Source organism: Vespula vulgaris, chromosome 7, assembly GCF_905475345.1.
Source record: "Vespula vulgaris chromosome 7, iyVesVulg1.1, whole genome shotgun sequence".
Lineage (NCBI taxonomy): Eukaryota > Metazoa > Arthropoda > Insecta > Hymenoptera > Vespidae > Vespula > Vespula vulgaris.
In genome coordinates this window covers 822,767-840,482 of record NC_066592.1, presented here as the reverse complement: position 1 = coordinate 840,482, position 17,716 = coordinate 822,767, and the positions used below count along the sequence as shown (strand labels likewise).

Genomic DNA, 17,716 nt, shown 5'->3' with positions numbered 1-17,716 from the left:
GAAAAAAACACTCTGAGATTTTATAAAATCGAAATATTTCGAAAATTTTATAAAATCGAAGATGGAGAATTATTTCCGAATAATTAAAAGGTAATTCTTACACATATTGCTTTGGAAAGAAGAAAAGAAAAAAAATGAAAAGAAATAAGAAATTAATCAATTAGTACAGACGACGGTAAAGACAGTAATGGGCTGATGTAGTGATTTCGATAGACGGAGATGAAGCTTTCCTTAGCATCCCAAATGATAAAAAATAATAAAAAAGCCTTAATAAGTACAAATCCTAAATACTCTACCGACGAGGATATCTTTTCGATGGATCATTGTAACGACGTAGAAAATACATTTAAGAAATTACAAAAAGGGAGATATAATTTATTGATGAGAAGTCGAATAAGAACCATCATCTACGGTGAGGATATTCATCGTGAAGTTTATCAAGCTGATGAGAATACTCGATCGCCGAAGGACATAATGAAAGAGAAAGACTACGAAAAGAACCTCGACTAAGTAGATTATTCAATAGACTTTAAACAAAAATTTTTTAAATGCCGAATAAAAAAGGCCATTACGTTCGTAATTCTCGTTAAAAAGAAAAAAAAGGAGAGTAGAAGAGAAGGGAAAAAAGAAGAAGAAAGAAATTCTTCATAAGTTCATCGTGCAGCTTTTCCCATAGGAACTTTTCTTCGTCGTTCGGTCGTTAAGACGATCTATTTGCTTTTTTCCAAGTTTAAAATAAGCAATAGGTATTCACCGATTCCGTGTTTTCATAAAGCCACTGGTAATGCGTCTTCATTGCTTTCGCTGCTCGACCACGAGGCAGTTTCAAGTTATAGTTTATACACATTATAACTTTGGCAGTTATAACTTGCAAATTACAAGGTCTACGTAGTTATGACTTTTACAAAGAGGTCATAACTTTGGAACTATGCGTCACGTAAATTTTATGGCTTGATGCAAGACAGGCAAGAGAAAGAGAGAAAGAGACAGAGACAGAGAGAGACAGGCAGACAGAGAGAGAGAGAGAGAGAGAGAGAGAGATAACTACTGACAATTATTTATATCGTAGGAACTTTATTAAAGTATACACAACGAGGTCTTGCATTTAACCGAGGTGCCAACGGGAAAATTGATGAGTAGCTTGTCGTCGATGTAATCCTCTTTCTCTCTCTTTTTTATTTCTTTTTCTTTTATTTTTGACTTTTTAAATTTTTTTTCCGAAACGAACGAGCTATTTCAAATTGCTCATTAAATTTCGATTACATATAAGAGCGTATTTACCGAAATCAGTAATATCGGTAATTAACGTGTATTGTGCAACGTAACGTTAAATGTCGATTGGCTTTTAATTCCCAATCGGACGATAGACAGAGAAGGAAAAACACAAAGCAAAAACTTTCATCCAAAATAATTAATATTCATGCGCAACGAGAAACGTATCGGCGTATCCTCGATGTCAAGCTAAAATCAATTATCATTTTATCATAACCTTGCAATTACCATACTAATGTGTCTCGTTTTTCCAGGACCGATACAAAAAGTACCGAGACAAAAATAATAAATGCTCAGAAATCTCGTCAAAGAGTCTTGCCGTAGCTGGCGTTAAACGAGCTTGAAAAGCTTCCATCTTTTCGCTTCTTATCGAGATAATAATATATTTTCAAGGAATAATTAACGACGTTCGTTAGATAAAAAAAGAATATCTTTGAAAATCCTTTTAGATAGTATACATGAGAGAATATTTATCATACGATCACTCTCATCATTCGAACCAACGATCGAGATATGTATAAAATTCAATGTTCTGAAATGTGCTTATGCATTGATTCGGAATCGGATAGTTGATATCGTTCGATGAATTTTCACCTACCGGAGATTGTTAAAAAATTAATTAAAATAGCACTGGAAAAGGAGACCGACGAAAATGAAGCTTCAAAAGTAATAAAATCTTATCGTCGTAGTCTTTTATTTAATTCATGATTATTAATTTTTACGAAGGCGATTGATTTTCGAAAAAGAATAATGTTTCCTCGAATTGGAAAACTAATTTCTCGTTATACATAAAAGATAAAAGAATGTGTTACACGATTCGAGAATTATATAGAGCGAAAAAATGGCCGATACCGAAATCTTCCTCCGAAAGAGGAATGTGTCGAAAGATCAAGGTCACGTCCCATGGCTACGACGCTGGTTTAGTTATCGATAGGGGCGTTACCCTACCATTCAACTAAGGCACTATTGCTGTATTCGAAATCCATCCTAAAGACACTGTCCTTAAGAATTTTGTCCTTCGATGAAGATACTATATCAATCGTTAAAATTAATACGAACGATCGTAAATGTTTATTGAAATGATTGAACGATCAATATCATTAAATAATTGAGAAAATATGACGTTCGAGTAATATATTAAATATGTATGCAGATCGATGTTCTTACCTCGAGAGAGTTAATTTTGCGAAAAAAAAAATGAAAAGGAAGAAGCGCTTTCGTTAACGCGACGAACGAGACAAGACGAGCTCGGGAAATTCCTTAAAGAAAACCAAGAAAACCCGAGATAAGAGTCTTTATTCTGAGAAGAAGAAGCGGCATATAGTTCTCGAAAGTAAAGTGGGCCGAGGGTGAGATCCTCCTCGATTTCTCTTCTCTCCGTTACTGGAACAAGAGAGTATGCCCACGTCCAGGCTTCCATTAACTCTGTAATTTTGGTTTCGGTCGTGCCACAGACATTCTCGACCTTCGTGCTCGATTTTACACGAGAGCTAAAGAACGTAGGTCTCGGTATATACGTGCACGTACATATATATATATATATATGTATAGTACGTGTCTGTGCAGGGTGAACAATTTATATAGAATCATTCGATTATTTCGTGAGAAAATATTACGTTGAAAAAAGAAGAATTTAATAACGTTGGAAATAATTAGATCGACCTATTTTTCATTTTGTTCGAGTTTTAATAAAACTGTTATCTTTAAATGTTTCGTCCTACTTTCATTACTTCGAAATACTGTTTCGAATTGACCGTTTCAATTCGATTGGCTCACTCTATATACGTATACGATTATATGTACGTATACGTTCCACGAACGAAAGGGAGACACGCACACCGGAAAACAGCTGCTCTCTCCTCAGTCATCGAGCGAGAGGTCCTGGTGGTCTGAGTGCATCGTGTTCCTACCACTTGGAGGGCAAAGTTGTGGGTACTTGAGACGGAGAACGGCAGAGAAGTAAACCCTCACCAGCTAGCCGACATTTTCGGGTCGAGCGCGTAAAACAACCGCAGTAAAAGAGTTTCGCTCGGTTTAGAAACGAGCTCTTGTTGTTTGATAAGGGTGAATGGGGCAAAGAGGAATAGAAGAAGAGAGAGAGAGAGAGAGGGAAATTGGGAGGAGTTTGAACGTTCTCATATCGAAAGCGTTCAATTTTATCGAGATCGAAAAGTCAGCCAATCTCTGCCCTTTTTACGTACATTCATACGTACACAAAAAAGGAAGTCTTCGTTGATCAAGGTTGTTCATCAACCCTGATTTTATAATGATTTATGTCAGCAGTGAATCCGGACGTAATTCTTGATTGATTTTGATTAAGAAGATTTCATTTTAAAAACGAAGGTTTAAACGACGAGATGGCTGTTTCGAATCTTTGAAAAAGCTTTATTTTCTTGGACAAAAAGTCGTGTCAAAAAAAATGTTATCTTCCCGGTAATAGTCTATGCGTAATAGTTACAGTACGGAACATCAGGAGAATTACTAATATTACTAATACGATTACTTCATATTTCATGCATTTTTGTTATTGAAGTCGTGTGTACATTTTTCACTTTTTCTTCTTGTCTTTTCGTTTTTTTAATGGTAAATTAAATTCATACTTTTATCTTCTCATAAGTGGTATATTTTTCATTTCCATAAAATTAAGTTCTATTAATATTATAGTCACGAAACGTATAAGATATGGCACTTGTAGGGACCACTGAAACTGCACTGGATAAAGGTGCACATGGAGCTGAAACAAGCACACTGGGACGTGTGCCAAGTTCTCCCTTTGCTATTCGCTGAACGTGAAAAAGAATATCTGTTTAAATTGGAATCAATTTTTTTTTTATTTTCTTTTACTTTTGTAAAGTTAAGTTAAATTAAATCCAGAATTTCATCTTCATTAAGTACACACACACATTGTATTTCTCTTTCCTTATTTCTTTTCTCTTTTATAAAATCAAGTTTTATTAAAGTCATTAAATTAAAGCTCTTTAAAATTACGAAAGGAATAGAAAATTGTAATTCTGGGAAATACTGGAACTTTACTTAAATATATGTTCTTCGCTTGCAGCGCTTTATGGAAAATTGAAAATAAAAATATTGTATTACTATTATTACTTTGTACAAAAATTTCCGTCGCACAGAATAATTCGATCGTTAGATTACGCGTGAGAGAGTTTAATCTACAAGCTTATACACTTACGCAATAAGCTCATAGTAGGGGAAGCTATTCCCCTATTGCGCTTATAGTTCATATTTTGTCCATATTTGTCACTAAAATCGTATTTTTCGAGGAAATGATAGCGAACAGCCTTAATCGATTTTTCTAAATCTGACATAAACTTGATTTGTACTACTGCTATCGTTACTCGACACTTATTACATAAAGTTCCTATATCATATCATTTTGATGTTCTTAAGAAAGTATAATCCGATAAAAAACGTTTGTAATTTTATAATAATAGACACTGAAAATACTAGGGGAGAAAATTTTCGACATCTGACATTACCAGAGTCAAGATGGGCTTTCCAATCGGATTTATGAAAGAGCTCTCATTAATCCACCCTGAAGACTCAATCTGTAAGAACAATAGTGATTCGCCCCTCCTATCCAGACAGGCTTCGTCCAGAGAACAAATAAACGTGCGGCCGAGCAAGAACAACGGATGACGTTGAGGTAACTCCTTTGTGTCGCGTAATTGAACGCTCTTTTCGTCGTTTGAACTTTTAGATGCTAACATCTCGAAGAGGCACTTTTAATGCCATAAATTTGTCTCTATATATTTATCTTCTCTTCTTCTTATACTTCGATATTCTTCGTACTTCTGAGTAACACGAGATTATATGTCGATTTCTTTCTACAAATATACTAGAACAAAATTTTTTATATCATTCGTTTGCCGAGAAAGATATAAATTTGTTAAAGCCGCATCCGAGAATGGCCGCATCGTTATTCGAAGATTTAGTTTCTTGCCGCGACCACTGTAATTGCGGCTTACAAGATTTATTTGCGGATTCGTGGTGAAACGTTAATTCGCCGAGAAGAATCGAGAGATAGAGCACCCGACCAAGGGAAGATCGAGAAAGAAAGACGAAAGGGAATAAGAGAAGTAAAAGGAGATGGAAAAGAGGAAATGGGACACCGGTTTGCTTCGTTGAAAACAAAGAAACCGGATAAATGGAGGTGGAGGGGGAGGGTGAAAGGAAGAAGGAGAGGAAGAGTAAGAAGAAGGAAGAACAAGAAGAAGAAAAAGAAGAAGAAAAAAAAGAAGAAAAGGAAAAGAAAAAGAAGAAGAAATCATAGAAAGGTCGAGCAGGGGTTCCGCTAATATGATTTTTTTTCGGAAGTACGGAAATTCTTCTTCCATTTTTCTCTTCTCCACACAGCCGACGATCTTTTAATTCATCCGCTTTCCCGTGTAATTTCATTCATTCACCTTTGTAAAGGCGTACGTTCTTTGTTCGTCCGGCGTTTTCGCTTGGCATTAAAATTATATACGAACTATATGTCGGTTGGTCCGCGCACCGAAAAGTGAAACGAAACGAAACGAAACACTCGTTGGTTGACGAAAGAGAAAACTGTTGCTTTCCTTCTCTTTGACAATGTACCACGACCGACACTTTTCTGTCCCACGTTAATCAACGCTCTGCTCTTCTTTTTTCCTTTTCTTTTTTTCTTTTCTTTTTCTTTCTTTATTTGTGAGAAAGATTTCTCATCTAATTGTAAACAAAATCTAATTATAAACGATAACTTAAATACTCTCTCTCTTTCTATAAACTATATCTATACGTATATATTTATTTATCGGAGTAAGAGAAAAACGAGAAAAAATTATCGTTCCTGAGGAATTGTAGCAAACGATTCGTAAAAATCGTGTATCACGAGTTTGGACACTCAAAGGATCTTCCACTTCCACCGACTTCTATCTCTCGAGTCGGTGAGAAACGACTACGCTGTATTCTTTATAGCCACTGGAGAGAGAGAAACGTGCGAGCAGGCAGTTCTATGGGCTTCATAATTACGCGATAACTTATCGGAATGTTCCTCGGGGTCTCGCAGGTAGGTCTTGGATGGAGACTCCAAGTAGAAGAGAATAAGAAAGAGGAAAAGAGAGAATGAAGGAGAGAGAGAATAAAAGAGAATGAGTGAAATAGAAAGGGAAGGCTCGTTTTCCGTTCGCTTCGCCCAATGAATTTTGAGAGCAAATCGTCGAAACGAACGAACCACGGAACTAGCCAGAGGAACACTGCATCTCTTTCTTTCTTTCTTTCCTTCTTCTTATCTCGAGTATACTCTATCGTTCGACAAACACAGAAGATCGTAGAAAGTAAGAGAAAGAGAGAGAGAGACGAAAAGAGTGCAGACTCGAGCGCAGACTCCTTCCTCCCTCCTTAATCTTTCGTTTCTTCCTTTCTTTTCCAGCCCCTCGATCGTTGATCTTGACAGAGAGGAAGTTCTGATTTTATTGGAATCCAAAGAGCAAGGTCTGGGACATCGTAGGAACCGGAGATTGTCAAGCAAATGAATTTGAAGTATTGCCATTCTACACTTCCACCTGTCCTCGACCGGCGACCAACGAATTACCTGGCGTTCTTTTTTGATTTTCCATTATCTTAGCTTTCATTTGCACCGTCTGCACGTTCCCTCGTGAAAAAGTTGATCCTCGCGAATGGCACGGATTATCATTCGGTTCGTTTTTGTATCTTTCGCTCGTATTCACGATCGATTTAACTGTCTTTGTATGGAAATTCACTGGATAGAACGAATTTTTAGAATATAGAATATAGAGTAATCATAGAAGAGATCTAATCGAATACTAAATCACTCGATGATTCCGGGATCATAATAAGAATCTAAGAAGCATGAAAAGAACTCTCTACGCACGATTCGATGAAATTCTTTAGATACTCTTAAGAATTTAAACGATAAGATAGTTCGACGTGCTCGTTTAATCCGTAAACGAGAGAATCCTTGCTTCGGATCATCCGGCTTTCCTACTCGAAAACAAAAGGATCATCGCGTTCGCGAGATGAATCTTTCTTTCTCACCCCTTCTCTTTCTCTTTGCCGATCAAGAAAAGGAAAGAGAACTCTCAAGCTACAAGCTCCAAGTAATTCCATAAATATTTCCAAGTAGCTCACTCGTAAGATGCACGCCACGTAAGTCACATCGATTCGAGCTTCTACTCTTGAAATAACTTCTCTCCTATTCTTTCCTCCTTCTCGTTTTATTTTATTTTCTTCTTTTTCCTTTCCTTTTTCCCTTTTTTTTTATTCTTCTTTCTTTTGTTCCTCCTCTTTGCATCGTATCAAGAGTTCTCTCGGTTTCACGAAGTATAATAACATTATAACTCAGTTAAGTCACCTTACAGTCGTCACTGAGAATTCCCATTAAAGGATTTCACAAAGAATAAGGTCGACAGAGAAAGAGAGAGAGAGAGAGAGGAACTCCTTGTAAAGGTTGAGTTAAATTATCACCGAGTATATACTTGTCCCTTCTTTCGAGCATTTGCGAGTCTTTTGAGGCTTTTGACCTGGTTATTCTATAATAGCAATTAAAGATGATAAAACGCCTTTATCTTTCTTACGATACCACTCTCGAGTATATTTGACAATACTAAAAGTTCTTTTTCAGGGAAAAGCGTCGACTCTTAACCCCGCAGTATCGATTCGTGATATTTATCGTCGAGACGATGATGACACCTTTGATCGGAATAAAACTTGAAGGATAGTATCTCATCCTTAATTAGTCTACCTTGATTTCAGCTTGATATTATTCAAACTTCAAAGTCAGGATAAGAATAACAAAGTACCTTTTTATGAGATGGTCATCGCGTCGAGAGATAAACAAATTTGTTATTCGATTTAAAATTATTTGTACGTCGAGCGGCATTTATGAGGAAGAAATATTTTCAAACCCCTCTGTATAAATTGATCTATATTACGCGAATGCGCAGCTTGCCACTTGGGACTTGACAAATTTTCTAGTTAATAAATGATCATCCGCAAGCACAATTATCGAGGAAGTATCGAGCGTTAAGCACAATTAACTTTGAAAATACTCGAGAGTTTAATAAACTTCACGTAATCATAATTAAAAATATAATGCGACGTTTCGTTTATTTGGAAAAACTTGATTGTACACACGAGTTTCATTTAAATCAGCTTATTATCGAGAAACCGATAAAAGTTCGTTCGTATCTCGACCTGATTTTCATACAACATCGAGAAAAGGAAAGACCGGAGAAAGAAAAATCGAGTTTATCGAGAGTAAAACGGGGAAAAAGAGAAGAGCCAGAGAAAGAGAGAGAGTGAGAGAGAGAGAGAGAGAGAGAGAGAGAGAGAGAGAAGAAGAAAGAGAGCGAGAAAGAGGGAAAGAGAGAAAGAGAGAGGAATCAAAAGATAATTCTATACATTTGGCGGGACATTAATCTTCCGTCTAACTACCGCAGATACAAAATAGCCACTTTTCCGCGGTGTTACCTTCGACTTCTTTTCACGTCTACGAAAGCTTTTCTTTCTTTTCCTTTTTTCGAAGCCCCCAGGGCTGTTCCGCATCGTCGTAAATCGCCAAGCGGAAGCTGAATGAGGGCGGTACCGTGAACGAAAGAGAGAGAGAGAGAGAGAGAGAGAGAGAGAGAAGGATAGAGAAAGAGCAAGAGTATACGAAGGAAAAAGAGAACGAGAGAGAGAGAGAGAGAATGCACGTTGCCCTTTAAAACGTTCCCCCGGTGGTGAAATAAATTGGCGCCAGCGTGTTTACACGTTGGAGCGAAATTAAAATTCCTCAAGTGTAGCAAAGCAGCTCTCGACAACGATGCGAAGCATGTTGCACAGGTGGCGGAATAGAGGAACACGCGTGGTTGAAGCTGCTCCTGAGAAACGAAGAGGAGGAGGTAAAAGTAGAAGATAAAGCATCTAGAACGCATTAGAAAAGAATAGAACTCGGGAGTTCTCGACCTTTCAAGTCGTCCATTGAAAGGTCAAATTAAGCAGGAAAATACATTATTTTTGAACTCAACAACATCGGATCTTTTCAGACGGTAAATAATTACGTACTTAATTTCGTTTCTAATTGTAACGTATATTCGCTTTTTAGAAATTCATCCGCTTGGTATCTCTTTTTATTATAATTTTTTAAAGTTGCGAGTAAAAAATTAATTAACGTGTGAATTACATTAGAGCTCATCGAACGAATTTATTTTCCAAGAAAATAGCCGGTCTAGTCCATCGCGTTTATTATTTAATTCTGTTAATTGAAAGATAAAATGCGTATGAATATCTATATCGAATACATCGATCTAAATGCATCAAAATTAATTATTAATTCATTATAGGACACATCGGCGATATCGCAGCGATCTAAGAACAACCATCGCGTTACTCTAACGTAAAATAAAAAATTTAACTAGGTGCTCGTTCTAATTAATTCGCTATTAATTAATGGAAAATGAAGTAGAACATAATTTCATTTTCGTCGACGAATTAACGAACGAGATTGCGAAACTTGTAATGACGTAGTTATTAACTAGTGTGTATATAAAATACATAGTGACACACTTCGATTTCGTAGAGTAAAAATAAATTGAATATTATTTATAAGAAGCATTGATAAATATCTGGAACGAACAGGAGAGAGCTTCAAGCTATTCTAATTTCGTCGATTGCGTTGAGGTTTACCGACTACATATATCCCATTAACGCATGAATCATACGAATAGCAAACGCGACTCTTCCAGAAACAAACATATGTATTAGCGAATATTGCAACTCGGATGGATGTTCACATCCTGTACAATTACATAGGTTCTGCCTGGAGATATCCTAATTTAATAATCAAACGTTAATAAATTGCATACATCGTCATCGTCGTTCATCGATTAAGCTTCGTTACTAAATTATGTTTGCTTCGGTTCTCAATGAGGTATAAGCAGCTACAGGGCTACGTTCGGTTAACTGATTAATCATTTCGTTCGATAATTAATGTAATATTAGGTATAAATAAAATAAATATGTATTGATAATTAAAACGATTTTGTTAATCAGATAAAAAGTGATTATTTAAGGAAAAAAGAAAAAGAAAGCTATCCGTCAATACGAAAGCAATCCAACTCAATTTATCATATGGATAGAAAAGGAGAGGGACATAGAAGAATAGAATGGCATGAGCTCATAAAACAAAATCCAACTGTGGAATATCGATAACATCGAAGATAATTCCGATACTCGTTGGAAAGTACCTATGGGAAACGAGTAATACATGCTTTTGATATTTCGACCGAGAAAAAGTTTTCGAGTGACTCTACGTTGTGTGTAGCAATACAGCCGACAGTTATAAATAACGATACGTTACTAATTTAGATTTCTGTCGGATAGTGCGAGCAAGCCGATGCGGTTTATTCGCCGTCGCTTTGTTTGCGAATGCGACTTTGCGAAATCGGATAGAAACTCACGAACGTAAAGGAAAAAAGAAAAAAAAAGAAAGAAAAAATCATACGGGGGAGAGAAATGGAATTACGTCGATTTCGTTAAAAACTTTTACTTTATTCTCTCGTTTCTTCCGAACTTCTCATACTTTCTTTTCTCTGTAAATTATAAAAGAAAGAAAGAAAGAAAAAAAAGTTCGTGGTTAAACGAGATTCTTATCTAACCAGCTTCATTATTATTCTCATTATAATCACGCATTATTATAATCACAATATAATCGCATTATAATGAAATATTAATCCTTACTATTAATCACATTTGTAGAATAAATCATGTGATACTTTTTTGATAAAAAAAAAAAAAGATTCGTGCATCGAGTGAAATCGACTACAAGTTTCTCTCTTTCTCCTTGTCTACGTCTATAAATACAATTGATTTTACCCTGTCGAATTATTATATAGACGATTTCATTAAGATTCATGTGTAGTTAGATCCATTACGCCTTTACATAGATTGATCGTATCCAATCACGAAAGTAGCTGACATAGATGAACCCGATGTAAGAGTCATAATCATAGTTATCGTGCCTCACTCGCTTCTCACGATGTCACGAAGATACCAAATTCTATGCATCTCGAAACAAAGTCCTTCTCCACTGTCTCCGTTGCATAAACTCGTATCTGGTAAATCGAATATCTCTTTAATTTAATCGCTGTCGTCTACCTACCAATAAAGTACAGAGTATAAAATGATGCCTATCATCAGGCACGATAATAATATTCCAATAAATAATTATAATCGAGTATTTTCATAGCTCTTCGAAAATAATTAACAACGAAAAATCGTTCAAAGTCCGGGCCTCTATACGAACGAATAATTAATTACTATTTACTGTTTCTTCGATCGACAAAACCATTATCTCGGCATCGTTATTATCATGATTATATTATAATTGACATGGACGATTAATCATTCCATTTTTTTTTTTCGAAGGATTCTCTCGAAGATATTAAAGAACATATTAATAACGTATAATGAAGCGACGGACGTAATGAAATAGTACGATTTAACTTTATCGAGATTATTATATTGAATATTATCGAGATATTGCGTTGGATTAACGAACGAGTTCGTTACGTTAAGATAGTTAATTAATTTACCATTTAAATATCCTGCACTGAATTTGTCATCCGTAAGACAACCATAAAAATCATTGGGCACGGATTACAAGCATTGATCGTAGCATACGAAGGGTAAATTAATCTCTTGAAGATATTCGCTGTACGTCCCATCGAGAGTCTTACAATCTAATTTTGAAAAAAAAAAACAGAAGAAAAGAAAAATATTTTACGAGCCTTTAAACGGACACGTAATTAATAGTATAAAATATCAAACGATTAATTATCATGCCGGCATCGTACAACAACTCGTAATTGTTCTTTCTCATAAATGTTATCCCGATCAAGGTATATCGGTTTAACCAAAACTGTTAACTCGAAAGGCTTAGCCGACTATATCTTGAACAAAATTTCTTCATGCTCCTATGTATCTGTCAGGTAAAATGATTTTCTCAACAATACTTTCTAAACATAGTTCTCTCTAGCTTCCCAACTTTTGTAATACTTGCCGACAGGAACGTAGTAGCTAGACATGTCTTTCATTTTGGACAATCCCTCGTCATAGAAACAATGCGCGGCTGGAATGGAAAATTTATCGACGATGTTTTACAAAATTTAACGTCATCCTTTTCTCGTTATTCTCTCTCTCTCTCTCTCTCTCTCTCTCTCTCTTTCTCTCCCTCTCTCTCTTCCTCTTTGTTTCTGTTTTTATTATATACGACATAATTGTCGGACACTACGAAATTATTACCGATGAAAGTTTCACCGCATTTTCACGGTACTTGACCTATTGTTAGCTATTTTCTGATCGATACCAGCGTGCCATGGAAAAAAAAACCGTATTTTACAATGAGAGTATCGCCATGAGATACACTCGTTCTAAATACATTTTAAAAAGATTTCGAGAATATAAATACAGAACTATTCCTGAAAGAACTTTAGGATTAACATATCTTGCCAGATAGACAGACCGATATCTATCTTGAAGGTAAATTACCTGGCAAGCAGCTGAAGAGTGTACGATCCCAAAGACCATAGTCGAGGTAGACGATCTCCCGATAGACTGGGTCGTTGGTGGGTGGTAAATTATAAGATTGTTTACAGAAGAGCTTTGCTCGTGTTCCTGGCCTTGCCCGTTCATTGCACAGTACGTTCTCTCCCTGATAAGTACACAAGATATCGATGGTGGTACTTTCCAGAGGTGAACACGTTTCTGAACCTACGATGTCGGAAAAGATAAGATAATGTTATTTAATTTCATTAATCTATTTTCCTATTCGCATGTATTATCACTTAGTATTAATAATTATTATTAAAAATCTTATAACCGGTTTATTATAAATAAGAGACACGCAAGAAATCGTTTGACAAAGCGTTGAAGCATCGTAAAGAACAGTTTGATCACTTACTCTGACAAGTAGGCGGGTTGTATCATTCGTCATTTATACAAACGGTGATGGTGTTCCCACTGAGCACGTAATTACCATTACAGGAGTAAGTGAGAATACTATTCCTAGGGACTTTATCGCTTGCTTTCAGTCTACAGGGCTCACCGCATCCACCCAACACGTACTGCCCACCGTCAGGTTGTTTAGGCAGAATACATCCACCCGTGGGACTCGGAGGTCTGCAAATTACACGTAAGCCGCACGCGCGACTGATTAATTATTGCAAACCGCTTATTCGCGTGTTATTCGCGATGATTCTACCGCGATTCTTCGTTGGCTTGGCACGATAACCGCTCGTAGCTCGTTAAACATTTCCACGAAGAACAACTCCAGAACTTTGTAACTACTCTCGCCATGGTGATTGAATAATACGAAATGTTATTTTTATCTTCGTAAACATCGAAGATGGAAGAAGTTAATTTTTCAAAAATTCCCTCGTACTATTCTGAGCAACTATTCGTCGTCCGGCATTTATCGTAGATATACAAATATTCGAAATTCTTTATACATAAATTTTTGCAATTTATTATTGAACACTTACATAACGCAATTAGTTTCGTCGCTACTTAGATCTTTCATTGTCAGTTCTGTCTTTTTCTTTTGTTCGTTCGATCCGAAACACCTAGATCGTTCATAAGAGGCAACCATCGTCTTGATAGGTACTCTACCAGAAGAAGGTCCTCTAGGTGAACCTTGAAATTCCAGTGGCTCCTTAAAACCCATAGGATCATATATCGGATCATTCGGAGGACCACAACCAAAATAGTTTCTGTATAGTAGACGACCATAACCGAAACTTAATTCTCTCAATGATCGTCCTTGATAATCGTCAAACACGAAATGAGAATTGACATATCTTCGATTTGTCCCATCTAACAAGAACAAAAATTATTATCTAAAAGTTCCACGATCGCGTGAAAGTGCATCCTCGTGAGAATTCAACTATCGTTTTTATTAACGATCCTTCGGTACATATCTATATATAATAATTAAATACGGATACGAAATTAAATTGAATCGATATAATACTCGAGGCGGTATGAGATATATCAAAGTCTATACGATATTAACTAACGATTAGTGTAATTTACTAACAAATCGGATGATCAACAATAAATGAGACATCGTACTAATAGCTCGATAAATCAGTGTAATTCAAATTTGTTACGCTAATTGCTTACAAAACATAAATGAAATTCTTGAGTTTAGGATCGATTATAGCAATACTTAAAACATTATAATTGAGAAAATCGATATTTATAATACTTTACTCGTAAGGTAAGTAACTTTCTCGAACATTATCGAATATAACAAATAAAGATTTCGAAACTCGCAAAGAAAATATAACAAGATAAATAGATGATCGTACGATAACAGGTACGATTATGTTCGGTATGAATTATGTAAGTTACTCACGCAATGACGGTAGGAAGATCAGGAACGAAAGAACTACGATAGAGAGTAGACAACGTGCGATCATGACTTGTTCGCGATCGATTTTCACGAACGTATGACCATCGGAAGGATGTCCTCACGAAACGTCGATGTATAACCAACTAGAAACTTGTTCGCTAAACGAAACACCCTTGTTCAAAAATTTATTATTAAAATTTAATGAATTTAATATTAAAAATTATTGAATATCACAAATTATTAATCAAATTTCGCCAATAATATAATATTTCACAATTAATGACAACGGCATAAAACAAGATACGTATCGTTGATATTATTTGATTTATTCTAACGTATCTTTATTCTTTTATTCGATTCGTTTTATTTGCCAGCAACACCTGTTCAACCATTATATTCAAACGTTATATAAACGTTGTGTCAAACGTATAAGCTTTAATTTAAAATCATAATTTTATTTAATCGTAAAAATGTAATTATACGATAAATGTAAATTCATCAGTCATTATAAATTTATGATAGATGTATTTTATAATACTTCATTAAAAATTTTCAACATTTATCACGTTATTTGAAAAAGTTATACGAGCTAAGTAGCGAAATAGGGTAATTACAGATCCTATATTACTAAACGACATCTATATTACTAAATGATATATTCTATTACATAGGTAATATAACGGCTTTTCATTTTGTTCGTCAAACCGTGAAAATCTTCGACAGAACGATTCTCGTTTTGTCTCTTTCTATTTCAACATTGCACATATAACTTTATTCCCCCTCTAATGGAATTACCCAGAAGTTACAATCGCCAGACCGTTAATAATCTCTCCTTGTATGAGTTCCAAAATTCATCGTGTAAATTTTAGTTGAAATTTAATAAAATTTAACGTTCGTCTCTTCTCCACGATCGTTGATTTCCCTTTCGCTTTCTCTTTTACACAGATAACATCAAACGTTCTTTATAATCTTTAAATAATTGTAAAAGCGAAATTCGATTTAATCAAGTCCAAATTCATTTTCGAAATATGCTCGATTTATTGCAATAAAAATGTCCATTTATGAAAATATCCATAAAATTTCGAGATCGTACAATTTTTTTTTATTTTGTTTTTCAATCTTTATACGCGTGCTTCGGAAAGGAAACGTCGAATTCTTTGTTTAGAAGACTTAAACAAGGATCTCTACGATATCCTAGATACAACCCGACGAATCGACATTTCAACGAAAATCCAACTTTTTCCTTTTCTTTCCGCGAGCATTTTCGTTTCAGATGCCCGGTCCTTTTTATTCCTGTAAAAGGCTTTACACGTTCTATGCATACTCGAAGAAAATATAAAATCAACATATAAAGCAGCTCGTTCTTTGAAGTTACGAATCTCGTATCTTTCTTGAATATCTATCTACGAAGCTTTGCTTTTGACTTTACAAAAGAGAAAGAAGTATGATTGAACGATAGCTGTCGATTCTCATTTTCTCAAAATCAAAGAAACAAAAATTACATACACACGCTATGTATACTTGTTAAATTGAAACAAATGAGAACTAAAAAAAAAAGAATCGTTCAAATTATCCAAAGACAATTATCTCAGCCGACAAGAATTAATAAAAAGCGAAGTTAGGTTCGTTCAATCGTGATAAATGAGAAAGGCCTAAAAATCGAATTGCGCGTTTGACTTCGTGACTAATTAATTCTTCGTCGAACGGATCCGTCGATTTGAGGCGATAAAGATCAATTCGACAAAAAAAAAGGAACAGAAAGAAAAAGAGAAAAAGAAAAAAGAAAAGGAGAGAAAGAGCCAGAACAGAAACCATAAAAATGGATGCTACGCTTCAGAAACATGGCGCCAAACACATCTATAAAGTCCCAGAAGGATTACGTGAGCTTTGTACCGACATTACACGCGAGGTGTATATACACGATACCTTTCCTTTTTTATTTCACGATAGATTTTTATTTTAATAATATTAGTGGAAAAATATGTTCAGACCTTTGTTCAATAATTCGAAATTATTCGAAGGTACTAAGATCCCAACCAAGAGAAATGTATTCATTTATTGCCGATTACATAGATCTTCTCTTGATTACTCGTGAAAATGCTAAAGGTTAGAAAACTTAATCTTGTTTTTATTGATTCAATGAAATTATAAATGTTAAATATTTTCCGCAGTCGCGGTGAAAATTATAACCAATATTTTAAAAGGAACTCATACGATTATGAACATACTTTGTCAAACTGGTTTGACCATTGAACAGATTGCTGCTGCGGCACCAAGAATTCAGGCATAAATTATATTCATTGATTCGTTTATTGAATTTGACGAAATAAATAGAGTAATTCGATTCTTTTTCTTTATTGCTCAGAAAGCATTCCGTATGTATTTGGATATTATCGATGGCCAACAACCAGACGAAGGTAAAAACATAATTGAGTATCAATTAATTTAAGAGTTTGTATAATAATGATCTATGAGTTCAGATGAAACATTCGACGAAACATCGAAGATTTCCTTAAGAGATATTTTAGAAAAAACTGGATTTGATATGAATCAAGCAAACAAAGCGGCCACGATTATACAAGTAAAAACTTTTTTATCTTTCTCTATTTCTTTTCTCTCTCTCTCTCTCTCTCTATATATATATATATATATATATATATATATACATAATTTTTTTTCGACTTTAACATTAGGCAGCTTTCCGTGGTCATTATACTAAAATGTTGGTTGCTGAATCCCAAGGAAAAATTCAATGGCAGAGAGCTTTGATAAATACTTTGAATATTATGAAAAAAGCTGGTGTCCCACAGGAAGAAATAATAAAATCATTACCAACGATTCAAGTAGATTTTTGGAAATTTGCAATAGAATCAAAGTGGTCTCCCTACGTTTGAAATTAATTTATCAATGTTAATGTGTATACAGGCGGCTTATCGTGGATACTACATAAATAGAAATTTAAAAATGCAAATGAGTAAGACCTTGAAGTAAAAAATGTCGTGAGAAATTTAACGAGTTCTCTCGGTAATGAAATTAAAAGAGAAAAATACG

The 17,716-nt window shown here is 35.1% G+C and overlaps 2 pseudogenes; one reads left to right on the top strand and one right to left on the bottom strand.

The window, feature by feature from the left end:
- Positions 1-61: 61 nt before the first annotated feature.
- Positions 62-2,297, top strand: LOC127065255 (uncharacterized; annotated as a pseudogene).
- Positions 2,298-11,229: 8,932 nt separating this feature from the next.
- On the bottom strand, positions 11,230-14,377 carry LOC127065254 (uncharacterized; annotated as a pseudogene).
- Positions 14,378-17,716: the final 3,339 nt, after the last annotated feature.